Source organism: Leptonychotes weddellii, chromosome 4 (assembly GCF_054177405.1).
Source record: "Leptonychotes weddellii isolate Sample4059 chromosome 4, ASM5417740v2, whole genome shotgun sequence".
NCBI classification, from domain to species: domain Eukaryota; kingdom Metazoa; phylum Chordata; class Mammalia; order Carnivora; family Phocidae; genus Leptonychotes; species Leptonychotes weddellii.
This window is the reverse complement of record NC_138372.1, coordinates 159,587,954-159,607,669: the sequence shown is the minus strand read 5'-3', so window position 1 is coordinate 159,607,669 and position 19,716 is coordinate 159,587,954. Positions and strand designations below refer to the sequence as shown.

The 19,716-nt window shown below is 49.0% G+C and overlaps 1 protein-coding gene across 3 annotated transcripts in view; it reads right to left on the bottom strand.

Annotated features, from left to right (window-relative positions):
• Positions 1 to 19,716, bottom strand: part of LOC115938771 (uncharacterized) — a 331,027-nt gene that overhangs the window by 62,595 nt on the left and 248,716 nt on the right. For 2 of the 3 annotated variants that reach the window (XR_014144402.1, XR_014144414.1), the window contains one exon: positions 12,167 to 12,435. The exons of the other annotated variant lie outside the window; for it this stretch is intronic. The gene's annotated coding sequence lies outside the window, so the exon portion shown is untranslated. Of the gene's footprint in view, positions 1 to 12,166; positions 12,436 to 19,716 lie in introns of those variants that run through there. 3 annotated transcript variants of the gene reach the window in all.

Genomic DNA, 19,716 nt, shown 5'->3' with positions numbered 1-19,716 from the left:
ACTTGGTCTTGACTCCGTGACCCAGTTGTGGAGCAGCCTCTACCTAGAACATGGCCTGGCATCAGGTCAGTAGGGAGGAGAAAAGAGATGTGACAAACCACACGCTGTCTTCTGCCTGGTAGCGACACGTATCACTTCCACCTACGTGCCATTGGCCAGAGCCAAGTCACATGGCTGGGTCATTTATCGATGGGGTAGGGAGGCATAAATCCACACCCCTCCCCAAGATGCAGTGAATGTTCATGAACAATAATGCAATCTACCGTGGTAAATGGGAGCTGCCTTTTGCAGAATGGACTATCCTAAGTGATGAAATGTAATTATGGAGCTGAAATACTCAAGTCCCATCCAAACGGTCAGTTGAAAAAAAAGAGTCTTCCCATGACATAGAACAAAAGCCAAGACCATATCAAAATGATCCCAATGAGGCAAACCTGAAAGAAGGAGCTGAGTAAAAAGACCATGATCTACACAGAGGCTGGAAAAGTGGAGGTCTGGCTGGGGGCAGGGGGGTGGGGAGGACAAACCCTGAATGTCACCATCACTACTCAGGAGAAAGAAGATTCTAATCATCCGACAAGAGTTTCCTGGCACCCCGGCAAGCATGTTTTTGCCACGGAGAGATCTGTAAGATAGGGTCATAAAAATACATACCTCTCAGTGTGGTCATGGGAACGTTTAGAGAAAATAATGAGTGTGATGTACCGAGCACAGTGCTTGGTCCATATTACGGTCTCATTAAACGCTAGCTTACATAGATAGAGACACAGACACTGATGTATTTCCCATCACACCCAGCAAGGCTGTGAGCCTCAGACCCAGCCTGGACCCAGCACTCCCCTGCATCATCATGAAGCATGGCCCAGAGCCCTCGTATCTATACTGTGCGTTAATGCTTGCAAAGTGCATTCTCATCCACTTTTTCCTGTTCAATCCCTGCAAGTCCATGAAGGGCAAGCTCCCACGGTTTGCTTTTTGTTGTGGTGGTTTTGTTTGTTTTTATTGCTGCACAGCTGCCACACAGTGTTACACTGATTTCGGGTGTACAGCATCATGATGCGACTGCTCTGTAAGTTATACCACGCGCACCACAGGGCAGCCATCTGTCCCCACTCAGCGCTATGATACCACTGACTATGTTCTTACCTTTTATGCCCGTGGCTTACTCTTTCCATAACGGGAAGCCTGTACCTCCTACTCCCCTGCATCCATTTTGCCCATTCCCCCACCTCCCCTCCAGCAACCACCAGATTGTTCTCTGTGCTTATGGATCGGTTTCTGCTTTGTTTGTTTGTTCATCTGTTTTGTTTTTTAGATTCCACATATAAGTGAAATCGTATAGTATTTGCCTTTCTCTGTCCGGCTTATTTCACTCAGCATAATACCCTCCAGGTCCAACCATGTTGTCACAAATGCAAGGTTCCATGGTTTTTTAAGCGGCAAAGCCAATCTCCAATGCTGACTTCACCTGACGCCTTTGGGCTCCAAATCCTGTGCTCTTTCTCCAATGAATTCTACCTGAAGCAGAATTCTGGCCACATTTCTTTGATCTCTCTCTGTCTCTCTCTGCAATAGTTACTTCAAAGGGATATTATTTGAAAAATAAAGGTACTCAGCTACCTTACTTTTCATTCAGGGCATGCATCCTTTTCCCCATTCTCCAGCATGTCCGACCTGGGATATGACTGGCGTTGGGTAGTTTCGGTCCCTGTTCTGGGCTCTGTATGCCCTGGCACAGAAGGCTGCGCTTGCTTCTCATTGTAACAAGGTTGCACTAATTAGCTGCATTTGATTTTGCATATGGAGAGTGGATGCAAATGAATGCAAAGCAGTATGCAAATGAACAACATCCTGGCTCTCCAAAAGAAGGATCCTGCGGTACTGATGTCATGACAATGTATATTAATAGTCCATCTCATGAAGGCGTGATATTTTTTCGAAAGGGGCAGCCATCCAGGTTCTTTTTTTCTGGAATAATAGTGACTTTCTATTGAATTCCAAGTTTATGATCCTTGACAGGAAGTCTGTTAGCCATCGAGCTATATTCTCAATAGAAGATTCTTGTAGACAATGCCTACAAAGGACAAGCTTAGGAACTGAGGCGAATAGACTGTGGTTCAAAGTCCTGCTCTTTGCCTGGGCAAGCAACTTAACCCAAGTCTCAGTCTCCCCAGCTATAAAATGGGGTTAACCAACCCCACGACAGAGCTATGGGTGAGGACTAAAGGAGGTAATGTTGAAAGCCACCTGACATACAGTAGGCGCTCAGTAAGTGTTCATTCCCTTTGCCACACTCACTCCTCTGGAAGTCTAAAATGACAAATAAAAGGCATAGAGGGGGCTCATCTCCTAATCCTTGCTTGCCTTGCATTGCAATCCTAACTTGCCTTTCCAGTTAATGCATCTTCTCTAGTACAAAGCTGTGTCAGAGCTCAACCATTTTTCTTAAAGATTTTATTTATTTATTTGAGAAAGAGAATGAGAGAGAGAGAGCATGAGCTGGGGCAGGCGGAGCAGACTCCTTGCTGAGCAGGGAGCCCGACATGGGACTCCATCCCAGGACCCCAAGATCATGACCTGAGCCGAAGGCAGATGCTTAACCGGCTGCGCCACCCAGGCGCCCCTCAATCATTTTTAACATAGAACTATGTGATCTCTTAGAGTCCATCACAAGTGAGTAGATGACTGTCCTGCTCCCCAAAGTACCACCTGCTGAAAAATAGCAGCTACTCTTACAAAGCTCCTTCCATCATCCACCCTTCCCCAAACTGGTGAGTTCCCCCACTTTCAAGATTTAGTTCAAGTACATGGTATCCTGGAAGCCCCTGAGAGACTAGGGGCTCCCCTCTGTGCTCCCAGAATGCCTGTGTTCTCTTACTGTAGCCTCTTGGCTTATCTTCCTCCCTAAATATACTAGATGTTTCTCGTGGACAGGGACCGTTTTTTTCTTTCCCTTTCTTCTTTTTCTTTCTTTCTTTCTTTCTTTCGTTTCTTTTCTTTTTAAGAGAGGGAAAGGGAATCTTAAGCAGACTCCACACCTAGCGTGGAGCCAGACGTGGGGCTGGATCTCAAAACTCTGAGATCATGACCTGAGCCAAAATCAAGAGTCAGATGCTTAACCAAGTGAGCCACCCAGGCGCCCCTGGCCAGGGACCATTTCTGAATCATCTTTGTGTCCTCAGCCCAAGGAATACAGCCTGGTACAGAGAAGGTGCTCCATATGTGTGGGAGGCAGGGAGGGAAGGAGGGAGGGGTGGGGAGGGAGGAAGGGAGGAAGGGAGGATAAGGAAAGAATCATCATCACATATTTAGCTGGAACCAAGCACATACACGAAGTTACAAGCAACAAAACCCTGATTAAAATCAGACAAATTCTGGGGGCACCTGGGTGGCTCAGTTGTTAAGCATCTGCCTTCGGCTCAGGTCATGATCCCAGAGTCCTAGGATCGAGCCCCGCATCGGGCTCCCTGCTCAGCGGGAAGCCTGCTTCTCCCTCTCCCCTGCTTGTGTTCCCTCTCTCGCTGTGTCTCTCTCTGTCAAATAAATAAATAAAATCTTTTAAAAAAATTAAAAGTAAATAAAAAATAAATAAAATCAGACAAATTCTGGAGAGGCATAAACACCTGAGCTTCAGTCCCTGACACCAAGTCCCACCTCGGAGCAGAACGAAGCCACAAGGACACAGATGTGCTCTCAGGCAGAGACCTCTCTCCCAGTGGGCAGAGCAAGGATAGAGGGGCTCCTGTTTAGGGCACCACATCTCCCAGGCCAGCCTCATGCACTCAGAGCCACACAGCGGAATATTCTGACCATATGCTGAGGATTCATATTCTGTTCCTGGAGCCTCCAGCCTGATGCAAAATAAATAAGCCGCCTGCCCCCACCCTTGGGGCGGGCGCGCACACACACATACACACATATACGCGTGCACACACACACACAGCCACAAGCACACGTAGGCATTCTCGTGTGTGTGCACAGAACTACCTTCATACTGTACACATGCGCACATGCACATGGAAACTCACGTGTATACACAGACTCGTCTTCGGACTCTACACACAACCGCGTGCACACACAGGCATGCTCGTGAGTGTACGCAGACCTGCCCTCACACGACACAAACACACTTAGGGCATATGTTTAGAGCTACTCACAGCTACTACACACTCTGACATTAGCTTCATCTTCCTCTTTTGTGCTTCATCTTCCCACACCCAGACACTGCTCTCCATTGGCTTTGGCACACTGGAACGCCACAGACAGAAGGCATAAAGGCAGCCCCTGGGGCTCGGCCCACCCACGCCAGGCAGGGCCTCAGCTCCGGTCTGGCCTCCTAGGGGTCCGCCCCAAGGAGCCTCCCATCCTCCCTGCCGGCCGTTAACAAACTTCAGGACCAAAGGCAGAGGCATCAGCTGAGGACCTGGAGGGCCCACGAGAAGGTATCCAGGTACCCACCCTCCCCAGCATTTTCTCATGATAGTGCTTGGGAGGGTTATTCTCACTTTCCAAATGAAGTAACTGAGAGGTGAAGTGAGCCACCTAAGGATCTGTGGCCGGAGAACCAGAACCAAGCTCATGCCACAGCCGCCGGGGCCCAGGGACCAGGCTTGCCAGAGAGCTCTGAGCTCTTTGCAAAATAAGCCCTTAGGAAGACAACAGTCCAAAGATCTAGGGTACAACTTCTCAGCCCCCAGAGGAGTCTAAGGACCTCTCCATAGGGGCATGAGGGAGGGACAAGCTTTCCTCTTCCCGGGAGTGAGACTCAGGCTAGCCTTTTGCCCGGCTGCTGGCCAACAGCTGGGGTGGAAGGAGGGAAAGGCAGAAGAAACTGAGCAGTAAATGAAGGAGAATGAGAAAGGAAAGGGAGAAACAGAGAAGGAGAAAGAGGAAGGAAGGAGGGAGGGAGGGGGGAGGACAGGCAAGTGGGCATTTACCTTGGAGGGAAGAGTGGGTTCTCCATGGAAACCAAAGTGCCTGTTGGTCTTAAGATGGCACTAAAGAGGAAAATTGTAAATCACTTTCCACCCAGGAGGCAGGCATGATTGCCCTGGCTTTGACAGCTGAATTTGAAAAACATTCCTATCCATCACCCCAGGTGCTATGGGGGCTGTTTTTAAAAAGGCAGGCCCACACACCCTATTTTATTGTAAACATTCCTTTTAGACAAATAATATCCAGGGATCATTTTATCTCTTCCTCCATCTTCAGTTGCAAAGAAAAGGAGGGAGGAAGGGAGGGAGGGCCGGAGGCAGAGAGCGAGAGAGGGAAACACTAACAAAAGGGGAGATAGGGGCAAAGCTTATTTACCTGCCATGACAGCAGGAAGGGTCTTTCACCCAGACAAAGTTGCTAGAGGTGGACAGACAGATTCCTTCCTCTGTCTGTGTGAAACTCAGCAGCCCTGAGCCAAGCAATGCGGTCTGGGAAAGCACCTCAGCCTCTGACTCCCCTCTCTGGGAAGGAGCAGTGATTTACCTCGTGCTCTCATGGGGTGGTTGTAGGCTTAACTTAAACATGACTTCTGCGAAAGAACGCGGTGAAGGGTCAGGTGCCTAGTGAGCTTGCATGAAACTCTTCTTCTTCCTTCTCACGTGGGGCATCTACAAACACATGCATATGACAACACCCTCTACCCCACTCAAGGTAGAAATCCCTCCTTCCCCAGAGGAAACATCTATCCTGATCTGCAGTTTCTCATTCCCTTCTATGTTCTCACAGCCTGCTGGGCAGGAAGCACGTATGTCCCAGCTATTCCCCATTTGTCCCTGGCCCCACCCAGATCCATTTTCTGTGCTTAAGGAGCCTGGCGCCAATAGATGGCATCTCCCAAACCCCCTTGCCTTCTGGTTTCTTGTTGGGCTCAGCCAGGAGGAGGGCCTGGCGAGAGACTGGTGGAAGGAGGAGGGAGAGATCAGGTCATTTCTTCCCCCACTCCGTCCCTGCCACAGTTCTGTGTTCTGGAGCTCTGTCGGGAGCCCCCCTGTGAGGCTGCAGCTCCTGCTGGGTTCCCATAACGTTAGTGCCCTGCTTCAGGAACGCCCACCTTGCTCGTTTCTGGAAACCTGAGTGCCTCTTCCGGGTTCCTTAACTCTTCTATGTTGATTGTATACTCCCAGCAAAACACCCCAAAACTTAATGGCTGAAAGTATTAACCGGTTTTTTGTTCATAACTCTGTGGGTTGGTAATCCGAGCTGGGCTCAGCTGGGAAGTTGTGCTCAGAGTGGTTCTGGCCAGCCTCCTCACACATTTGTAGCCCACTCGTGGTCAGCTAGGGGCTGGCTAGTCCTGAGGGGCCTCACGCATGAAGCTGGTGGTGGGTGCTGGCTGGCGGTTGAGTCTTTCTCTCCAGGAGGCCTCCGGTAGGCTGGCGCAGGCCCCTGGACGTAATGTCAGCAGCATTTCCAAAGTGTGAAGGGAGAAATTGCAAGGCCTCTGGAACCTACTCCAAGTCACTTTTGCCATAGTATCTCATCAAGACAAGTCACAAAACCAGCCCAGATTAACGGGGATGGAAAAATAGATTCCACCTCTGGATGGAAGGAGCAATGTGGGAATTTGCGGCCAGGAACCAATCAACCACACCAGCCAGCCCTGGAAAGAGTCCCTTCTTTTCCTTCTTTCCAGTATATTCCAAGCCTGCCTTTTGTTTCCTCCTGGGACCCAGACTGGCACAATACATAACGTTACTTGTGACATCCTAATATATAACTCTCCTTCTTGAGACGGCTTTTATGCTTAACATCGTTCCTGAGATTCATTTCTATTTAGTACATGCAGCTCTAATTCATTTATTTATACTTCATTTGTGCTCTTTGTATGAGTTCGTTTTGTCCATTCTCCTGTGGATGGACATTTGGCTTAGCAGTTTTTTGCTATTACAAATACGACACGACTCCTTTGCACATGAGAGTTCTCCAGGGAGTATAATTAGGAGTAAAGTCGCTGTAGTGTAATACTACCAAATTACTCTCCAAAGCCAATATGGTTTTTAATAGAACAGATAGAATTTGAGAGCTGAACAAAGATGAAAAACTGGGTTCACCTTACGTTATGCAATTAGCTGTGTTTTGAAAAACTGCAGCAATGTCTGGTTGGAATGAACCTCCCACCCAATGTAAGAATCCTTTCAATGGTGTTCCCAGGAGATGGTCAAACAATCCTTGCTTGAACTCTTGGAAATACACAGGGGAAGCTTGTTACTTTAACTGTGATTCCCTCTGCAGAGGAAGAATAATTTGGGAAAAAGAATATTCCTTTCTTCTTGCAGTGCAACTGCAGGCCGGGGTGCATATGGCTAGAGGAAGAAGGAGCAAGAGACTATGAAGGTAGCAAAGCAAGCTGGGATAGGCCACTGAGGGATCCACCTGCCGCCACCAGGAATATGCACTTTATCCTGAAACAATGGGGAGTCATTGAAGGAAGGTGGGCAGGAAAGAAGCAGGTTCAGATTTGGGTTTTTCTTTTTAAGATTTATTTATTAATATGGGAGAGATGAGTGTGTGTGTGAGAGTGTGAGCAGGGGGAGGGGCAGAGGAAGAGAGAGAGAGAGAATCTCAAGCAGACTCCCCCTCTGAGCACCAAGTCCATCGTGAGGCTCGATACCAGGACCCTGAGATCATGACCTGAGCCGAAATCAAGTCAGAAGCTTAACCGACTGAGCCACCCAGGCGCCCCCAGATTTGTTTTTTTGTTGTTGTTTTTTTAAGATTTTATTTATTTGACAGAGAGAGACACAAGAGAGAGGGAACACAAGCAGGGGGAGTGGGAGAGGGAGAAGCAGACTTCCCACGGAGCAGGGAGCCCGACGTGGGGCTCGATCCCAGGACCCGGGATCATGACCTGAGCTGAAGGCAGACGCTTAACGACTGAGCCACCCAGGCGCCCCCAGAGATTTGGTTTTTAAAAAGTCATTCTATCTGCAGTATCTAAACTCGAGGCAGAGGGACCAAAGAGGGAACAGTTACCGTGACTCCCAAATGTCACAAATGATGAGATTTTAATGACAGAGAAAGGAACTTGCTCGAAGTGCTGGAGGCTAAAATCTGGCCTAAAACTTCTACATGGTACTTACCCACTCTGCTAACCTCCTTGAACACTTGTTTCGTTATCTGTAAAACAAGAATAATAATAGTACCTATTTCATAGGGTTGGTATGAAGATAAAATGAGCTCTTATACTTAAAGAGCTTAGTGTCTGGCTCATAGTGTGTGCTCAGTTCGTTCAAGAATTATTGACAAGACTTAGTGACTGTAATAGTTAGGGTAGGTTAAGTTGCTAAAACCAAGAGATGCACTTATTCCCATGAAAGTCCAAGGTGAGTGTCTCTGGTTGCCAGACGGTTCTCCCCACATGGTGATTTAGGGCCTCAAGCGGATCCACTGTCACCATCCGTCCTGGGAGTCAGATCTTGACCGATGGGATCCCAACATAGTTCATCACGGAGGCCTCCGGTTCTCCTGTGATCCGAACATGCCCCCCCGCCCCAACTCCCAGCCCCTTATCCTCACACTGAATGTCTCCTCAGCAGCAGATTGTGATGGAAATTACAGCCGTGCACCTCTATTTATTCTCCAAGTCGGTACTGTAGAAACAAGTGTTTGAAGAATAAACACATCACCAGATTCCCCCATTGGTGTTCCTAAAGCAAGAGTGGCAGGTGATCAGGGCTGGTATAGCATCTAGTTATTACGGTGCAGCTAATTGCATTTGTCCCTGATGACCAAGGGGGAAATAAATCACTAAGACATTTAAAAAAAAAACCAAAAAAAAAAAACACATCACCAGAAAAAAATCACCTCTCTTTTCTTCATCCAGCCTGAGGAAGGGGAAAGAGGCCTATCTACTTATTAAAAGCTCCCCCCCCCACCCCCACCCATACACACACACCTGGGCGTGGACACAGCCTTGCTGTTCACACTTGGCGGGGAGAACCAGGAACATGGCCACACCTAGCCCCGCGGGATGCTGGGAGATGCGGTCTTCTCTCTCCCCAGAGCTGCTCAGCCTCAGCGCTGTCGGTTGGCCCTGCAGGCTGGAGAAGTCTTGGCTGTGGGGCTGCCCTGGGCATGGTGGGATGCGGGGTAGCATCCCTGGCTTCTACATACCAGACGCTAGTCACACACGCATATACACACAGGTCATGACAGCCAAAGATGTCACGAGGCATTGCCCAATGTCTTCTGCAGGGCGGGGGGCGGTTGGCAAAAGTGCCCCTGGGTAAGAGCCACTGCTCTACAAAGGAAGGGGAAAAGAAATTCTGCGGAGGGAGGGGAGGGCAGCTGGCCCCCTCTGCAGGAGAGAAAATGCAAGCTAATAGCTTAGCTCAATTCTTAGTCTCCCCCAGAATGTGAGCTCCCTGAGGAGCTAGGGGTCTTGTATATTTTGTTTCCTGCAGAGCGCCCCTCCGCACCCCTCACCTACACCCAGAGCAGTGCCTGATCCCTAGCAGGTATTCCGTACCCAGCTGCCAAAAAAAAGTGCCTGTGCTCTGTGGACTGGACCAACATCCGCCATTCGAACTTGAGTGCTTTCCAAGAACCAAGTGCTGGGCTTGTAAAGGATGCTTCTCACCTTGTGTCAGGAACTATTCCTCATAATGAGAATAATCATTTTCAAAGGCCAGATCCACGAGAGGAAGGAGAATCCCACGGGGTCTCGCCACCCCCTACCTACCTCTGGAGGGGCTGAGAATCTGGAACTAAAGGAGAGAGGCTCCGGCTCAGGCTGCAACTCCACTGTTGTTGATTTCACCCTCCTGAGGGGCCCCCCAATGCCCGAGCTTTACAGATCCCCCCGCTACGCCTGCTGCCAAGCCACTGCATTCTCAGAAGGAAGACCCGATGATACCAGAGGCAGCCACCCGCAATTTTTTGCCCGTTAAGTGAGGCTCTGTGGGGTTTTAATTCTCCCCTTCACTTCAGAGGCTCCGTTCTTTCTTTTAAGCGTCTCCCCTCCTCCTGGCTCTGACATCTCTGTCAACAGGATGGGGCGGAAGATGCAATGACATTATGGTCACCACGGAAGAATCTAATGGCTGTATTGATTTCTCGGTCACATCTGCTCCAAAGGAGCCACAGAGAAATAAGCCCCTCAGGGTCTGGGAAGATAAAAGAACAGGAACATAAGTGGACATTTTTTTTTCCCTTTTGGGAACTAATAACTACAAACAAATTAGCGTTCAAGTCCATGTTACAGGAGACCAAGAAATACAAGCACAGCAATCTAGGCATGCAATGCGTGATGAAGAAGAAGCCAATTGCCAAAGTACCCTGAAAAAGGACCTGCGAGTGATATAGGCGGGGCCATTAAAGGGGGAGACAGATTATATAGGTAATGAAAAGACACTTACTAGCTATGTGAAATTAAAATCTCTGAGCCACAATTCCCTCACCCATAACGTGGAGCTACTAATATTCTACCTTGCAGGATTATTGTGAAGAATAAAGACTCAACAGGTGTGAAAATATCATGCAGAGTCTCTGCCACATATTGAAATCTCACTATTATTTTTGCTTCACAAGGGGAAAGAAAAGTGGATACCCAGACTATATGCGTGGTTTTAGGTATGACAATTGATGAGAAGTAGAAGTTAGGACAGCGTCAAAACAACCTTCTGTAAGTAGTATTAGAAAAGAATAAAAATGTCTAGAAAATGATTTGCAGTTCCTGCATGACATAACCAAGCAACAGTCCATGTGTCCCTCTAAGGAGGTCCCATGGGATGGATGCCAGGTTCAGCCCTTCCAAACCCCAACGTCTGTACCGCCTTCTGCTGCAGGGCCACCACCAGCACACAAAGCGCTATCTTGGCCTGCCCTGGAGAGAGCAAACTTCCTACCCTGCCCTGCCAAGGGGCCAAGGAAGCAGAAGATGAGATAGAAAGGAGACAGTTTAAGTTCTAGAGCCACCTTGCAAAGCAAGAGGAGATGTCAGCTGCCAAAGAAATCAAATTCATGAAAGAATAGGAGACGATTTTGGCCAAAGTTTGCCACCCACAGCATTGGCTTAGTGGGGCAATCATTTTGACTCCCATTCTTCTCTAAGATGTTGGCCAGTGGGGAAGGGCCTCTTCCTTTCTCCCTCCCTCCTCCCTTCTTCCCTTCCTCTCCTTCTCTCTCCCTCCCTCCTTAATTTCCAGGCACTGATCTAGGCACTGGAGTTCCAGGAGACGTTGAGACATACACTCTGAAGCAGATCAGCAAACATGGCAGTTGAGAAGTCTTTGATGACTCTAGGACTGTTTCAAGGGACACAGGTGCAAATGGCATCCTCTTGTATTTTTCAGAAGACAGCCTTGCTGGTCACCTTTAGTTTGGTCAAGCAGGACCAGGGAAAGTTTTCTGGTTCAGAAGGTGGCAAAAATCCAGATATGCTGATTAAAAGTGGCTCTCCCCCAACCCCAATGTCTAGGTGATATGAATGCAGAGTGATTTAGTTTCACACAAGAGAAATAGAGTCCTTGGTGAGCACCTACAATATCCTAGACATTGGGGACAGATTCAGAGAGGAACAGCATTCAAGTATTCATATTCAATAATATTTACTAAGCTCTTACTATGTGGCAGCCATGATATTAGGAACTGGGTTCAGAGCAGTAAATCCAGTGGGGAAAGGGACATTTCTTCTGCTCTTGAGTTATTCACAGAGATGCAGAAAAATAAACAACTTCAAAACAGGAGTGGTAAATTCAATGGGAATGACAAGGAAGGACTGTCTACAGCACGAGTAGCTGTGAGCTCAACAAAAAGTTTGCTGAATGAATGAATGAGTAGGTATGAATGAACAGGTGAAACATAGGGACCTCCAAGCAGAAGGAACATCCAGTGCAAAAGCAAGGGGGCATGCAAGACCATCAAAACTGTCAGCAAGAAAGTGTGGCAGGTGTGTGCAAAGGTTGCAAAGTAGTAACAAGAGCAATCATGATAACAGAAAGATGCCTGGCGGCATTTCTTGCATGTTTTCATGCACTTGGCACTGTTGAAAGGGCCTCAGGTGCATTATTTCATTGAATAGGCCCACTATTAGCCCCACTGCACAGATGGGAAAACTGAGGTACAGTGAAGCTAACAAATTTCCCACAGCCACACACCCCACAGGTGGTGGAACTGGGACTCAAACCAATGCCAGAGTCTTCACTCTTCATCTCTGGATCTTGGGGAGGGCTTTGCGTGTCACAGGAAGGTTTCTGGACTCAGTCTTGCAGGTAATGAAGAGGCCAGTAAAGGATGCCGTGCGGTCTTTCCTCTCAAACATCTCACGTCCCACAAGACGGACATGGCAGAGACCTTCAGAGTCTACACAGGCCATGGCTGGAGCTGCAGGACAGGCACAGATGAGGACGCATGTCTACACCTCTGCTGCGGAGTGAGGGCAAGTCGAACACTCCTTTGACTGATGGACGAAGGCTTCATGGAGCTTCATTTGAGCTGAGTCTGGAGGGAAGACAGGGAGCTCAGGCAGATGTCACAGTATATACAAAGGCATGAAAGCTGGAACTCACAGATGTTTGAGGAGCTGCGTTTGGAGCATTCCAGAGCACTGGGGATGGAGTGGCAGGAGTGGCGTGTTTTCTACTTAGACGGAGCTTGTCTGTGGCCCTGAGTCCAGGGTTTAGGCATTGAAGAAGCAGTAGCCAGAGGGGTCCCTGGATGCTGGGGACGGTACCCCTGTGTTGATTGCTTCAGGTGGTAGAAGTGAAACTCATGCAAGAAACCCCTGAAAACACACGGAGCTTTCAAAGTGCTTGACAGCTATTCCACTGAGCACCTGGACCTCTACAAGGCTGAAGCTGATGGCCACAGAATGGGCTGATGGACCCAAGACATGTCTCTTTCCTCTTTTCTTTTCTCAATTTTTATGGAAAAAAAAAAAAAAGTCCCATGACACTGGCTCATATGAGAAAGCCCACTGAAAGCACCTTAACCAGGGAGAAGGCAAGAGATGAAGGGGGAAAGCACCTGAGATCAGGTCCTGGCCTGGCCCCCTGATCAGCTGCCTGCTAGGCACACCATCGCTTCCTCCTAGGGAAGACTACATTTCCCAGCCGCCCCTGCAGTTGTCTTGGGCCATGTGACTGAGTTTTGGCTAATGGAGTGTGAGCAGAGGGCAGGAAAGCCACCTCCAAGCCTAGCCCTTTAAAACATCCCACGTGACCCTCTACCCTCTGCTCCCTTCCAAGGTGACTTGAGGGGACCACGTGGTCCAAATGGTGCATGGAGGGGAGAGCCAGCTCAGCCCGGTAGGACTGTGACTTGAGCAAGAAATACGTTTCATTCATTAATCCACTAACACTTCAGGGGTCCGCCATGGCTGCAACATTGATTCTCCAGTGGTTCTAAGCATGAAGTCAGCTTCACCTGAGAATCTGTCTGAGACGCAGATTCTCCAGCCACGCCCAAGACCGCTGAATCAGGAACTCTGCTCATGGGCCTAGAAATTGTCTTCAGGTGATCATGATGTGGCTAAAATTTGTAGACCATTAGCTCACTCTAATATGCTACTGCATGGCCTTCCTCTTTTGAGCCTCAGTTACCCCTCCTATCAAATGGGAGGAAAAACACCTCCCCTTGCTGGGTTCACGTGAGGGGGAAATGGTACTACGTGCTGGGATGTGTATAAAGAATCCAGTTCAGTGGCCCACACAGTCAACACGCATTGTTCTCTCTCTTCTTCCTGCCTGGAACCTGATACCTGGGAGAGCCAGAGAAATAGAAGGTAGGATTCCTGCCTTCAGGCACTGGGGCGGTGGAAGGGGGACCCCGTCCAAGATGGTCCTCAGTGATCCTGCCTCCCTGTGTTCAAGTCTTGTGTAACACTCTTCAGTGTGTGTGGGCTGGACCTAGTGACTCCCATCTAATGAACAGAAGATGCTAACGCCATGCTCCTTTCAAGTCTCAAGGGCAGAAGTCTTTGCTCCTTGGAGCCTCTGGTGACTCCACACATTCCTCGGCTTGTGGCTGCTTCACTCCAGTATCCACCTCTGTCTTCACAGGGCCTCCTCCTCTTTTCTGTCTTCTCTTTTGTCTCTTGTAAGTACGCTTGTCATTGGATTTAGGGCCCCTGGGTGATCCAGGATTATCTCAAGATCTATCATTTAATTCCATCTGCAAGAACCCCTTTTCCAAATGAGCTCACATTCATAGATTCTGGGATGTGGACATATCTTTTTGGAAGCCACCATTCATCCCACCACGTGGCCCAAAGACAGGGATATGTCTTGTTCAACATTATACACCCCCTGACCAAGACACCTAATGTCGTGCTTGATAAAAAAGTAGAAATTTGACAGAGTTTTGTTGAACAGAAAGGCATCAGAGCATAGCATTTAAGTGCTTGGGCTTTAGAATTAGCTACACCTCAACCACTTACAAACTATGCGACGTTAGGCAAATTATTTAACCTCTCTGAACCTCAGTTCCCTCCTGTGGCATTTTAATAATACCTATCTCGTGGGGTTATTATGAGCATTAAACTAGTAAGTGCAAAGCAGGGACACCTGGCACCTAATAGGGATGCAAAGGGCAGACACAGCAGCGGACACACAGGGAGTGCTCAATAAGGGCTCGTGACTCTGACTAGCATGTTGATGATTGTAGTTGCTGTGGTTCCCACTCTTACAAAGCCTCCCAGCCATTTTCTCTGACTGCCATGGGGGCCTCTTCCCCTTCTCAGAGTCCCTGGGGCACCCAGAAGCCCTTCTTTGAGTCAGCCGTGGACATATATGGCAGCCCTGCCCTCCCACCCACTGGCCCTCTTCCCTCCCCACTGCCAGGCTCACCTCCTCTAGGGTCACCTCCCAGAGCAGGGCTGGCAGCAAGCCTGCCCGGGCCCCTCATTGTTATTCCTGGCACGAGCTAACCCTGCCAGCATCCTCAGAGGCCTGTAAAATTACCCATAGTTTGTCTTTCATCAGAGCGGCTCAAAACCCCATGGCATCCTCCAGAGGAGACAGTGCCCCAACTGGGTTCTGGGAGCCGGCTACTTCCCAGGATGGTCTGGTATTGTGTGAAGCAGAGGGAGCAAGTGTGAACTGAAATAACCCCGTGGGGCACTGGCTTGAGGACTGCACGTTCCCAGGCTGCCAGGGAGACACAAGGATTTGTGTGTGAGAGACGTTTTCTGGAATTTTCTGGATGTCAGCGCTCTGAGTCCCACGCAAGTGGGGTCTGCCTCCCCACTCTGCTACTGAGTAGCTGTGTGACCTTTGGCATCTCACTTAACCTCTCTGTGCTTCGGTTTCTGCCTCTCTAAAACAAAGTGGAGATAGTAACATTCACTTTACAGGGCTGCTGGGAGGCTGAAGAGGATCATGCAGACACAGACTGCAGCACATGTATCTGACAAAGGACCGGTATCCAGAACATTCTAAGAACATACTAAGAACTACAACTCGGGAATTAGACAAGCAAACTCCCTCCCCAAGTGCAAGAAGTCTTAGACACTTCACAAAAGAAGGTATCTGTAATAAGAACATAACAAGGAGCTCGATGTCATTAGTCATCAGGGAAATGCAAATGACAACAACGAGATACCATTTCCACCCACCGACCAGAGTGGCCAAATGAAAAGGACCATCAATACCGAGTGCCGGTGAGGATATGGAGCAACTGGAACTCTCATACACTCATGGCGGGAGTACAGTAATGATACAACCCCTTGGAAAAACAGTTTGGCAGCTGCTTATAAAACTAAAAACACACCTAACGTCTGACCCAACAATTCCACTCCTAGGTATTTCCCCAAGACATAAGTCTACAAAAAGGCGTGTACATGAAATCTCCCAGCAGGCTTACTCATAATCACCAAAAATTGAAAACAACTCAAATGTCCATCAATAGATGAAGGGATAAACAGAAGGTGTGTGTCCAGACAATGGAAGAGTGGGCAGCAATAGAAAGGACTAGAAAGCTACTGGCATACCTTGATGAATATCATAAATCCTCCACAAGTAAAGGAAGCCAGACATGAAAGACAACTCCATTCATAAGTTCTAGAATGGAGAAACAAACCTGTAGCATCCATGGTGACAGAAATCAGAGCAGTGGTCATCTTCATGTAGGAGAGTGAATGGGAAGAAGCTCCAGGATATTTCTGGAGGGAGGGAAATGTCCTATATTTGTATTTGGGGGTGATGTGTGGGGGTACTTGAGGGTGATGGCTGGGTACATGAGTGCATACATTTGTCAAAACTCTCCAAACTTGGTACTTAGGGTCTTTGCATTTTGTTGTATGTAAATTATATCTCAGTAGAAAAGATCAAAGAGGTGCCTGGCTGGTTCAGAAGGTAGAGTATATTTAAACCCCATGTTGGGCCTAGAGCTTACTGAAAGATAGACAAACAGAAAGAAGGGAAGGAAAGAAGGGAAGGAAGGAAAGAAGAAGGAAGGAAGGAAGGGAAGAAGGGGGGGAGGGAGGGAGAGGAAGGAAGGAAGGAAGGAAGAAGAAAGAAAGAAAGGAAGAAAGAGAGAAAGAAAGAAAAGAGAGAGGAAGGATGGAGGAAAAGAAAAGATCGAAAGGCATTGTGTATACAGAGTGCTCAGCAAAGGGGCCAAGCTTATAGACGGGAGTCAGTAAATGTCAACTACTGTAAGAAAATGGGAAACACAAGTAAAAAGCATATACTCGACTACATGTTGGAGCTTCGAAGTGCTAATGTGGACTCTGACCCTAACTAGTCTTGTCCCCTCTAAGAGACGTGGCAAACCCCCACCAAAGGAACCCTAGGCTAAGTCTTCTGTGCCCTGCCCCCACCCTTCCTGTGCGTTCTCCTGTCAACAGAGAAGGAGGAGAGGTGTGTCGGGTCGGCTAAAGATGCTGTGCTTAGGAGCAGCGGGGCCAGTGGGTGGAGGGGGTAACTTCAGGGGTGCGGTGAGAACAGATGTACTAACAATAAGGAGGCATGGATGTCTCAGTGGGTCCACAGCATAAGCTGCCACATCCAGGGGTTTCAAAGATGCCCAAGGCAGTGGTGGAAACGTGACTGGCCCGGCTGCTTGGGCAGCGGGCTCTGGAAGACAGGACAGTTTCCCGGGTAAGGGAATTGGCGGAGGCCCCACTGTCCCCAAACTCCTATCTAATCCTAGGCCACCTTTCCCCCCCTTACTGAGCTTCCCTAGAGGGCTCCTCCTGCATCCCTCACTCTTTCTGGAATGTTCCATCTGCAGGATGTACCTTGGCTTGCACCGAAGCAAGGAGACATTGCTCTCAGCAGGGCACGTTGTCCATCTCACTCTATCTGAGGCCTCTCACTGGACGCGGATCTGCTGTGGTTCCTGGGATCGCCTTGGGGTTGCTGCTTATTCTACCCTAAGGGGCCTCCTCTGTTACATGGGGCACAGTCCAGAGGAGCAGCTCTCCCACCCCATGGCTCTGAGGTGCCTGCTGAGCCTCCCACTGCTCCCGCTGTGGCCTGAGTCCCCTCCCAGAAGTCACGGGGGCAGCGTCGCAGAGATGCCAAGACCTACTGGCGGGGCCTCCCTGGTGGCGCCCTGCCCAGCCCATGCGGCCCACCTCTCATTCCTCCATGGCCAGCCCCAGCCTCGCCAGCCTCAGAGATGCTGCATTTGCATAAAGTAATTGCCCACGGTGTCTTTTAAAGAGAACTCTTTGCGTCTGAAGATTATAGCAACAGAAGAAGGAAAAAAAACACCATCTCTCTATCACCCGCGGCCAAACAGCGCTGCTGGTTGAGAAATGGCCCGCATTTGGGATGCAGATCGTACGAAGGCCTTAGGAAGCTCTGGGGAAGCCATCTTTGTGAAAAGCAGCAAAAGTGCCACCATCCGGGTTTTCATCAAAAGACTTTGTTTCTACCGGTGAATCAAGAGCCAGAGCAAACTGCACTGAATTACTGAACTCCGAGTAAGCATTTTGGGGGTTTTGTTGAAGGGGAAGCCAGGTACCATTTTCCACCTATGACATGCGAGGTGCCCAGGGCAGGCTACATAATTAGCAAGGCCTACCCAGTGCAAAATGAAAATACAGGGCCTCTTGTTCAAAGAGGAAGAGGCAAAGCTTTTTACTTTATTCTGCGATCTCTGTCTTGATCTGTTGTAAGCTGCTGGTGTGCTATTTAATGTCTGTTCGGGGATGGGTGCGGGGTGCGTGCAGCCCCTCACAGATGCCCCCGGCTCAGCCCCACCACCCTGTCCCTTCCCGTGCCTGGGCCCTGTCCCCACCGTGAGCAGAGGGCAGATGCTGAAGGTTAGGATCCTGCTGGCCAACATGGGTGTAGGGCCTTGGCCAAGTTACTACTCTTCCCCGTTTATGAAATGAGGATAGGCACAGCAGCCCCGTGTCAGGCTGATCTGAGAATCAGATGATCTAATAATGATTGCTGAGTTTTATAGAACACCGGCTCCATGCCCACACACTATTTTATGTGCTTTACAAGTATGAACTCACTCAACACTCATAACAAGCTGGAAGGTGGGTGTTTCCACTTCACAAAAGAAAACACTGAGGCACAGAGAAGTAAAGCAACTTGCCCAAACCCACACAGCTGGTAAGTGGGGAAGCATCGTAGCCAAGATTTGAACCCATCCACCTAGGTCCAGAGTCTAGAGTCTGTTTCTGGGCCCACCTGCACACCTCAAGCCCCTAACAAGTCAGGAAGGATGGTTACGTCTTCATTTGGTGTTATCCTCACAGTGAGCCAATGAGGTGGGTTTTACCCTCATTTGAGGTCCCTTTTGAGAAGGGAACATGGAAGTTCAGAGAGGTGAAGAAACTTGCCCCAGGGCCCCCAGCAGGGGAGCAGGCCCCCAGGGCTCCAGGAAAGGACAGGATGGGAACTGAGGGGATGAGGAGAGATGGGGAGGTATAGGCTATGGGCTCCAGATAGAATGGAAAGGCTCGAGCTTGAGGGGTGTTAGAAGAATGATGGCAGGCCCCAGGATACGCTAAAGTCCTAGATTATCAGGGCAAAACACCAGCTTGGAGATCACTGAATCGGAGTTTTAATTTTATGGTTGGGGAAACTGATGCTGGAGGAGGGGAGTGGCTAGCCTCATGCCCAGAACCAGGAAGCACAGTCCTAGGAGAGGATGACAACCCCGTCCCCAAGCCAGAGTGCTTGCCAGGTCTATGGAGTGTCCTCAGCACACCCCAAGGCTCCTGGGTCCATAAATCCAATACCAACCCCCTTCCCCACAGGTCCTGGATAATCAGGCCCAGGCACAACCAAATCCTTATAAAATGAAGCTTCTTGCTGTTAATAAGGCAATTTCTGATTCGGGGTGCTTTTATCATCTATAAAGTTAGAGGGGGAAAAAACCCACTAACTTTGAAGTCAGACAGACCTAGATTTGAAAAGGGTTCTATCACTTATTGGCTGTGTGATCTTAGGCAAATTACTTAACCTTTCTGAGTTTCAGTTTCCTCATCAGTAAAATAGCTCTGAAGTGAGACCACTTCATGGTGAACGTAGATTCTGGAACACATTGAATGGGGAGGAAGCTACAGGCTATAAACCTGCCCTGCATGTGGCTGGCACAAACTAGGTGCTCAGTAAAGGCCATTCTGAGTCCACTAGAGGCCAAACCTACGTGCCATGGGACAGATGAATCTCAGAGGGGCTGTCAGTTCTAGAACCACCTAAAAGCACCTACCAGACATCTCCATCGAATGCCTGAGAAGGGAAAATACCGCAGAATTTGGAGAAGTCCAAAACAGGGCCACCATTCATCATGAGCCAGGAGACAAGACTGGGAAGT